The following is a 10,678-nucleotide window of genomic DNA, read 5'->3' as shown; positions in this document are numbered from 1 at the left end:
TACATTTACAATTTAAACAATCAAGGGCCCACACTCACACACACACACACACACACACACACACACACACACACACACACACACACACGCGCACACGGCCGGCTCTTTAAAGGTCCAGGGCGTCGCGGGTCTGAAATGTGGGGGGGCTCCGTAATCCAAACGAAAGTGTCCCTCCTTCCAGCGGAGTGGTATCAATATACAAAAAAACAGTACCTTTCAGCGTAGGTCTGGGCGGGGGTTCGTCGGTGGGGCGCTCCAGCACCCGCCGCGCTTTCCGCAGGTGCGCTCCCGGACTGGTCGTTGACGGCCACCGCTCGGGTTCAACTGTGTGAGCGAACCCTCGTCCTGAGCCGACGATCTTTAGGAACTCCGCGTAACCTCTCCGGACTTCGTTTGGAAGTCCACGGCGCAAGTAACGGCCGCCCAGATTGTCGGGTTGACAATTCCTGTTCGCCAACATGTCGGTTCAGTTTCACCGTATTTCCCCTCTTGTCCAAAGCCGCCCGACACACATCCACTCCAAAACTCTACCACCGGTATTCTGCCGGTGTTCCCTCGGCAGGGGCGGGTCTATAATCTGCGCCACCTGCGCGCACCGGTGCGCCATCAATTATTCTATTAACAAAAATCCACTCCCCACAAAAGTCGCAATATATGAATAAATATAACACATTCCAATAACACATTTTAACTCACAATTTATACTTAAATGATCACAGTTAGAACATTATATCGATATATTCATTTTACTAATTATATTACTATTTAATGTTACATATTATATTGTATATATATATATATTATTTATTTACTTTGACTGGGTTACATGAATATGAAGTCATTTGACTGGTGAAGATGAGGTCATGTGACTGGTTAAGATGAGGTCATGTGACTGGTGAAGATGAAGTCATGTGACTGGTGAAGATGAGGTCATGTGACTGGTGACGATGAGGTCATGTGACTGGTGAAGATGAGGTCATGTGACTGGTGACGATGAGGTCATGTGACTGGTGAAGATGAAGACATTTGACTGGTGAAGATGAGGTCATGTGACTGGTGAAGATGAAGTCATTTGACTGGTGAAGATGAGGTCATGTGACTGGTGAAGATGAAGTCATTTGACTGGTGAAGATGAAGTCATGTGACTGGTGAAGATGAGGTCATGTGACTGGTGAAGATGAAGTCATGTGACTGGTGAAGATGAAGTCATTTGACTGGTGAAGATGAAGTCATGTGACTGGTGAAGATGAAGTCATGTGACTGGTGAAGATGAGGTCATGTGACTGGTGAAGATGAAGTCATGTGACTGGTGAAGATGAAGTCATGTGACTGGTGAAGATGAAGTCATGTGACTGGTGAAGATGAAGTCATTTGACTGGTGAAGATGAGGTCATGTGACTGGTGAATATGAAGTCATGTGACTGGTGAATATGAAGTCATGTGACTGGTGAATATGAGGTCATGTGACTGGTGAAGATGAAGTCATGTGACTGGTGAAGATGAAGTCATGTGACTGGTGAAGATGAGGTCATGTGACTGGTGAAGATGAGGTCATGTGACTGGTGAAGATGAAGTCATGTGACTGGTGAAGATGAGGTCATGTGACTGGTGAAGATGAGGTCATGTGACTGGTGAAGATGAGGTCATGTGACTGGTGAAGATGAAGTCATTTGACTGGTGAAGATGAGGTCATGTGACTTGTGAAGATGAGGTCATGTGACTGGTGAAGATGAAGTCATTTGACTGGTGAAGATGAGGTCATGTGACTGGTGAAGATGAAGTCATTTGACTGGTGAAGATGAGGTCATGTGACTGGTGAAGATGAGGTCATGTGACTGGTGAAGATGAGGTCATGTGACTGGTGAAGATGAAGTCATGTGACTGGTGAAGATGAGGTCATGTGACTGGTGAAGATGAAGTCATGTGACTGGTGAAGATGAAGTCATGTGACTGGTGAATATGAGGTCATGTGACTGGTGAAGATGAAGTCATGTGACTGGTGAAGATGAAGTCATGTGACTGGTGAAGATGAAGTCATTTGACTGGTGAAGATGAGGTCATGTGACTGGTGAATATGAAGTCATGTGACTGGTGAATATGAAGTCATGTGACTGGTGAATATGAGGTCATGTGACTGGTGAAGATGAAGTCATGTGACTGGTGAAGATGAAGTCATTTGACTGGTGAAGATGAGGTCATGTGACTGGTGAAGATGAAGTCATGTGACTGGTGAAGATGAAGTCATGTGACTGGTGAAGATGAAGTCATGTGACTGGTGAAGATGAAGTCATTTGACTGGTGAAGATGAGGTCATGTGACTGGTGAATATGAAGTCATGTGACTGGTGAATATGAAGTCATGTGACTGGTGAATATGAGGTCATGTGACTGGTGAAGATGAAGTCATGTGACTGGTGAAGATGAAGTCATGTGACTGGTGAAGATGAGGTCATGTGACTGGTGAAGATGAGGTCATGTGACTGGTGAAGATGAAGTCATTTGACTGGTGAAGATGAGGTCATGTGACTTGTGAAGATGAGGTCATGTGACTGGTGAAGATGAAGTCATTTGACTGGTGAAGATGAGGTCATGTGACTGGTGAAGATGAGGTCATGTGACTGGTGAAGATGAGGTCATGTGACTGGTGAAGATGAAGTCATTTGACTGGTGAAGATGAGGTCATGTGACTTGTGAAGATGAGGTCATGTGACTGGTGAAGATGAAGTCATTTGACTGGTGAAGATGAGGTCATGTGACTGGTGAAGATGAAGTCATTTGACTGGTGAAGATGAGGTCATGTGACTGGTGAAGATGAGGTCATGTGACTGGTGAAGATGAGGTCATGTGACTGGTGAAGATGAGGTCATGTGACTGGTGAAGATGAGGTCATGTGACTGGTGAAGATGAGGTCATGTGACTGGTGAAGATGAGGTCATGTGACTGGTGAAGATGAGGTCATGTGACTGGTGAAGATGAAGTCATGTGACTGATGAAGATGAGGTCATGTGACTGGTGAAGATGAAGTCATTTGACTGGTGAAGATGAGGTCATGTGACTGGTGAAGATGAAGTCATTTGACTGGTGAAGATGAGGTTATGTGACTGGTGAAGATGAGGTCATGTGACTGGTGAATATGAAGTCATTTGACTGGTGAAGATGAGGTCATGTGACTGGTGACGATAAGTCATGTGACTGGTGAAGATGAGGTCATGTGACTGGTGAAGATGAAGTCATGTGACTGGTGAAGATGAAGTCATTTGACTGGTGAAGATGAGGTCATGTGACTGGTGAAGATGAAGTCATGTGACTGGTGAAGATGAAGTCATTTGACTGGTGAAGATGAGGTCATGTGACTGGTGAATATGAGGTCATGTGACTGGTGAAGATGAGGTCATGTGACTGGTGAAGATGAGGTCATGTGACTGGTGAAGATGAAGTCATTTGACTGGTGAAGATGAGGTCATGTGACTGGTGAAGATGAAGTCATGTGACTGGTGAAGATGAAGTCATTTGACTGGTGAAGATGAGGTCATGTGACTGGTGAAGATGAAGTCATTTGACTGGTGAAGATGAAGTCATTTGACTGGTGAAGATGAGGTCATGTGACTGGTGAATATGAAGTCATGTGACTGGTGAATATGAAGTCATGTGACTGGTGAAGATGAGGTCATGTGACTGGTGAATATGAAGTCATGTGACTGGTGAAGATGAGGTCATGTGACTGGTGAATATGAAGTCATGTGACTGGTGAAGATGAGGTCATGTGACTGGTGAAGATGAGGTCATGTGACTGGTGAATATGAAGTCATGTGACTGGTGAATATGAAGTCATGTGACTGGTGAAGATGAGGTCATGTGACTGGTGAAGATGAGGTCATGTGACTGGTGAATATGAAGTCATGTGACTGGTGAAGATGAGGTCATGTGACTGGTGAAGATGAGGTCATGTGACTGGTGAATATGAAGTCATGTGACTGGTGAATATGAAGTCATGTGACTGGTGAAGATGAGGTCATGTGACTGGTGAATATGAAGTCATGTGACTGGTGAATATGAAGTCATGTGACTGGTGAAGATGAGGTCATGTGACTGGTGAATATGAAGTCATGTGACTGGTGAAGATGAGGTCATGTGACTGGTGAAGATGAGGTCATGTGACTGGTGAAGATGAGGTCATGTGACTGGTGAAGATGAGGTCATGTGACTGGTGAAAATGAAGTCATTTGACTGGTGAAGATGAAGTCATTTGACTGGTGAAGATGAGGTCATGTGACTGGTGAAGATGAAGTCATTTGACTGGTGAAGATGAGGTCATGTGACTGGTGAAGATGAAGTCATTTGACTGGTGAAGATGAGGTCATGTGACTGGTGAAGATGAAGTCATTTGACTGGTGAAGATGAGGTCATGTGACTGGTGAAGATGAAGTCATGTGACTGGTGAAGATGAGGTCATGTGACTGGTGAAGATGAGGTCATGTGACTGGTGAAGATGAAGTGATTTGACTGGTGAAGATGAGGTCATGTGACTGGTGAAGATGAAGTCATTTGACTGGTGAAGATGAGGTCATGTGACTGGTGAAGATGAAGTGATTTGACTGGTGACGATGAGGTCATGTGACTGGTGAAGATGAGGTCATGTGACTGGTGAAGATGAAGTGATTTGACTGGTGAAGATGAGGTCATGTGACTGGTGAAGATGAAGTCATGTGACTGGTGAAGATAAGGTCATGTGACTGGTGAAGATGAGGTCATGTGACTGGTGAAGATGAGGTCATGTGACTGGTGAAGATGAAGTCATGTGACTGGTGAAGATGAGGTCATGTGACTGGTGAAGATGAGGTCATGTGACTGGTGAATATGAGGTCATGTGACTGGTGAAGATGAAGTCATTTGACTGGTGAAGATGAAGTCATTTGACTGGTGAAGATGAGGTCATGTGACTGGTGAAGATGAGGTCATGTGACTGGTGAAGATGAAGTCATTTGACTGGTGAAGATGAGGTCATGTGACTGGTGAAGATGAGGTCATGTGACTGGTGAAGATGAGGTCATTTGACTGGTGAAGATGAGGTCATGTGACTGGTGAAGATGAGGTCATGTGACTGGTGAAGATGACGTCATGTGACTGGTGAAGATGAGGTCATGTGACTGGTGAAGATGAAGTCATTTGACTGGTGAAGATGAGGTCATGTGACTGGTGAAGATGAGGTCATGTGACTGGTGAAGATGAAGTCATTTGACTGGTGAAGATGACGTCATGTGACTGGTGAAGATGAGGTCATGTGACTGGTGAAGATGAAGTCATTTGACTGGTGAAGATGAGGTCATGTGACTGGTGAAGATGAGGTCATGTGACTGGTGAAGATGAAGTCATTTGACTGGTGAAGATGAGGTCATGTGACTGGTGAAGATGAAGTCATTTGACTGGTGAAGATGAAGTCATGTGACTGGTGAAGATGAAGTCATGTGACTGGTGAAGATGAGGTCATGTGACTGGTGAAGATGAAGTCATTTGACTGGTGAAGATGAGGTCATGTGACTGGTGAAGATGAAGTCATGTGACTGGTGAAGATGAAGTCATGTGACTGGTGAAGATGAAGTCATTTGACTGGTGAAGATGAGGTCATGTGACTGGTGAAGATGAAGTCATGTGACTGGTGAAGATGAAGTCATTTGACTGGTGAAGATGAAGTCATGTGACTGGTGAAGATGAAGTCATTTGACTGGTGAAGATGAGGTCATGTGACTGGTGAAGATGAGGTCATGTGACTGGTGAAGATGAAGTCATGTGACTGGTGAAGATGAGGTCATGTGACTGGTGAAGATGAAGTCATTTGACTGGTGAAGATGAAGTCATTTGACTGGTGAAGATGAGGTCATGTGACTGGTGAAGATGAAGTCATTTGACTGGTGAAGATGAGGTCATGTGACTGGTGAAGATGAGGTCATGTGACTGGTGAAGATGAAGTCATGTGACTGGTGAAGATGAGGTCATTTGACTGATGAAGATGAAGTCATGTGACTGGTGAAGATGAGGTCATGTGACTGGTGAAGATGAGGTCATGTGACTGGTGAAGATGAAGTCATTTGACTGGTGAAGATGAGGTCATGTGACTGGTGAAGATGAAGTCATTTGACTGGTGAAGATGAGGTCATGTGACTGGTGAAGATGAGGTCATGTGACTGGTGAAGATGAAGTCATGTGACTGGTGAAGATGAGGTCATGTGACTGGTGAAGATGAAGTCATTTGACTGGTGAAGATGAAGTCATTTGACTGGTGAAGATGAGGTCATGTGACTGGTGAAGATGAAGTCATTTGACTGGTGAAGATGAGGTCATGTGACTGGTGAATATGAAGTCATGTGACTGGTGAATATGAAGTCATTTGACTGGTGAAGATGAGGTCATGTGACTGGTGAAGATGAAGTCATTTGACTGGTGAATATGAAGTCATTTGACTGGTGAAGATGAGGTCATGTGACTGGTGAATATGAAGTCATGTGACTGGTGAATATGAAGTCATTTGACTGGTGAAGATGAGGTCATGTGACTGGTGAAGATGAGGTCATGTGACTGGTGAAGATGAAGTCATTTGACTGGTGAAGATGAGGTCATGTGACTGGTGAAGATGAAGTCATTTGACTGGTGAAGATGAGGTCATGTGACTGGTGAAGATGAGGTCATGTGACTGGTGAAGATGAAGTCATGTGACTGGTGAAGATGAGGTCATGTGACTGGTGAAGATGAAGTCATTTGACTGGTGAAGATGAAGTCATTTGACTGGTGAAGATGAGGTCATGTGACTGGTGAAGATGAAATCATTTGACTGGTGAAGATGAGGTCATGTGACTGGTGAATATGAAGTCATGTGACTGGTGAATATGAAGTCATTTGACTGGTGAAGATGAGGTCATGTGACTGGTGAAGATGAGGTCATGTGACTGGTGAAGATGAAGTCATTTGACTGGTGAAGATGAGGTCATGTGACTGGTGAATATGAAGTCATTTGACTGGTGAAGATGAGGTCATGTGACTGGTGAAGATGAGGTCATGTGACTGGTGAAGATGAGGTCATGTGACTGGTGAAGATGAAGTCATGTGACTGGTGAATATGAAGTCATTTGACTGGTGAAGATGAGGTCATGTGACTGGTGAAGATGAGGTCATGTGACTGGTGAAGATGAAGTCATTTGACTGGTGAAGATGAAGTCATTTGACTGGTGAAGATGAAGTCATGTGACTGGTGAAGATGAAGTCATTTGACTGGTGAAGATGAAGTCATGTGACTGGTGAAGATGAAGTCATTTGACTGGTGAAGATGAGGTCATGTGACTGGTGACTATGAAGTCATTTGACTGGTGAAGATGAGGTCATGTGACTGGTGAATATGAAGTCATGTGACTGGTGAAGATGAGGTCATGTGACTGGTGAATATGAAGTCATGTGACTGGTGAAGATGAGGTCATGTGACTGGTGAATATGAAGTCATGTGACTGGTGAATATGAAGTCATTTGACTGGTGAAGATATGGTCATGTGACTGGTGAAGATGAGGTCATGTGACTGGTGAATATGAAGTCATGTGACTGGTGAATATGAAGTCATTTGACTGGTGAAGATGAGGTCATGTGACTGGTGAATATGAAGTCATGTGACTGGTGAAGATGAGGTCATGTGACTGGTGAATATGAAGTCATGTGACTGGTGAAGATGAGGTCATGTGACTGGTGAAGATGAAGTCATTTGACTGGTGAAGATGAAGTCATGTGACTGGTGAAGATGAGGTCATGTGACTGGTGAATATGAAGTCATTTGACTGGTGAATATGAGGTCATGTGACTGGTGAATATGAAGTCATGTGACTGGTGAAGATGAGGTCATGTGACTGGTGAATATGAAGTCATGTGACTGGTGAATATGAAGTCATGTGACTGGTGAAGATGAGGTCATGTGACTGGTGAAGATGAGGTTATGTGACTGGTGAAGATGAGGTCATGTGACTGGTGAAGATGAAGTCATTTGACTGGTGAATATGAGGTCATGTGACTGGTGAAGATTAAGTCATGTGACTGGTGAAGATGAGGTCATGTGACTGGTGAATATGAAGTCATTTGACTGGTGAAGATGAGGTCATGTGACTGGTGAAGATGAAGTCATGTGACTGGTGAATATGAAGTCATTTGACTGGTGAAGATGAGGTCATGTGACTGGTGAAGATGAAGTCATGTGACTGGTGAAGATGAGGTCATGTGACTGGTGAAGATGAAGTCATGTGACTGGTGAAGATGAGGTCATGTGACTGGTGAATATGAAGTCATTTGACTGGTGAAGATGAGGTCATGTGACTGGTGAAGATGAGGTCATGTGACTGGTGAAGATGAAGTCATGTGACTGGTGAAGATGAGGTCAGGTGACTGGTGAAGATGAGGTCATGTGACTGGTGGAGATGAGGTCATGTGACTGGTGGAGATGAGGTCATGTGACTGGTGAAGATGAGGTCATGTGACTGGTGGAGATGAGGTCATGGGACTGGTGAAGATGAGGTCATGTGACTGGTGAAGATGAGGTCATTTGACTGGTGAAGATGAGGTCATGTGACTGGTGAAGATGAAGTCATTTGACTGGTGAAGATGAGGTCATGTGACTGGTGAAGATGAAGTCAAGTGACTGGTGAATATGAAGTCATTTGACTGGTGAAGATGAGGTCATGTGACTGGTGAAGATGAGGTCATGTGACTGGTGAAGATGAGGTCATGTGACTGGTGAATATGAAGTCATTTGACTGGTGAAGATGAGGTCATGTGACTGGTGAAGATGAGGTCATGTGACTGGTGAATATGAAGTCATTTGACTGGTGAAGATGAGGTCATGTGTCTGGTGAAGATGAGGTCATGTGACTGGTGAAGATGAAGTCATGTGACTGGTGAAGATGAGGTCATGTGACTGGTGAAGATGAGGTCATGTGACTGGTGAATATGAAGTCATTTGACTGGTGAAGATGAGGTCATGTGACTGGTGAAGATGAGGTCATGTGACTGGTGAAGATGAAGTCATGTGACTGGTGAATATGAAGTCATTTGACTGGTGAAGATGAGGTCATGTGACTGGTGAATATGAAGTCATGTGACTGGTGAATATGAAGTCATTTGACTGGTGAAGATGAGGTCATGTGACTGGTGAAGATGAAGTCATGTGACTGGTGAAGATGAGGTCATGTGACTGGTGAAGATGAAGTCATGTGACTGGTGAAGATGAGGTCATGTGACTGGTGAAGATGAGGTCATGTGACTGGTGAATATGAAGTCATTTGACTGGTGAAGATGAGGTCATGTGACTGGTGAAGATGAGGTCATGTGACTGGTGGAGATGAGGTCATGTGACTGGTGGAGATGAGGTCATGTGACTGGTGAAGATGAGGTCATGTGACTGGTGGAGATGAGGTCATGGGACTGGTGAAGATGAGGTCATGTGACTGGTGAAGATGAGGTCATGTGACTGGTGAAGATGAGGTCATGTGACTGGTGAATATGAAGTCATGTGACTGGTGAATATGAAGTCATGTGACTGGTGAAGATGAGGTCATGTGACTGGTGAAGATGAGGTCATGTGACTGGTGAAGATGAGGTCATGTGACTGGTGAAGATGAGGTCATGTGACTGGTGAAGATGAGGTCATGTGACTGGTGAAGATGAGGTCATGTGACTGGTGAAGATGAGGTCATGTGACTGGTGAATATGAAGTCATTTGACTGGTGAAGATGAGGTCATGTGACTGGTGAATATGAAGTCATGTGACTGGTGAATATGAAGTCATGTGACTGGTGAAGATGAGGTCATGTGACTGGTGAAGATGAGGTCATGTGACTGGTGAAGATGAGGTCATGTGACTGGTGAAGATGAGGTCATGTGACTGGTGAAGATGAGGTCATGTGACTGGTGAAGATGAGGTCATGTGACTGGTGAAGATGAGGTCATGTGACTGGTGAAGATGAAGTCATGTGACTGGTGAATATGAAGTCATTTGACTGGTGAAGATGAGGTCATGTGACTGGTGAATATGAAGTCATTTGACTGGTGAAGATGAGGTCATGTGACTGGTGAATATGAAGTCATGTGACTGGTGAATATGAAGTCATGTGACTGGTGAAGATGAGGTCATGTGACTGGTGAAGATGAGGTCATGTGACTGGTGAAGATGAGGTCATGTGACTGGTGAAGATGAGGTCATGTGACTGGTGAAGATGAGGTCATGTGACTGGTGAAGATGAGGTCATGTGACTGGTGAAGATGAGGTCATGTGACTGGTGAAGATGAGGTCATGTGACTGGTGAAGATGAGGTCATGTGACTGGTGAAGATGAAGTCATGTGACTGGTGAAGATGAGGTCATTTGACTGGTGAAGATGAGGTCATGTGACTGGTGAAGATGAGGTCATGTGACACTGTAGTTCATTCTCTGTCTTCTCACTCGTTCTGCTGATGTTTCTTCACATCTGTCACGTCTGATCACATCATTCTTTCTCCTCCAGATGTTTCTCTTCATCATCATCATCATCATCTCACGTGTGCGACTAATTGTGTGATCGACTGAACTTATGTGTGTAGTTGTCGAGTGTTGCTGATGCTGTGTGCGATAAGAAGAACCTTCTTCTTCTTCTTCTTCTTCTTCTTCTTCTTCCTCC

Source organism: Callionymus lyra, chromosome 17, assembly GCF_982586985.1.
Source record: "Callionymus lyra chromosome 17, fCalLyr1.hap1.1, whole genome shotgun sequence".
Taxonomy (NCBI): domain Eukaryota; kingdom Metazoa; phylum Chordata; class Actinopteri; order Syngnathiformes; family Callionymidae; genus Callionymus; species Callionymus lyra.
The sequence above is the reverse complement of the archived record's forward strand: the minus strand, read 5'-3'. Positions refer to the sequence as shown.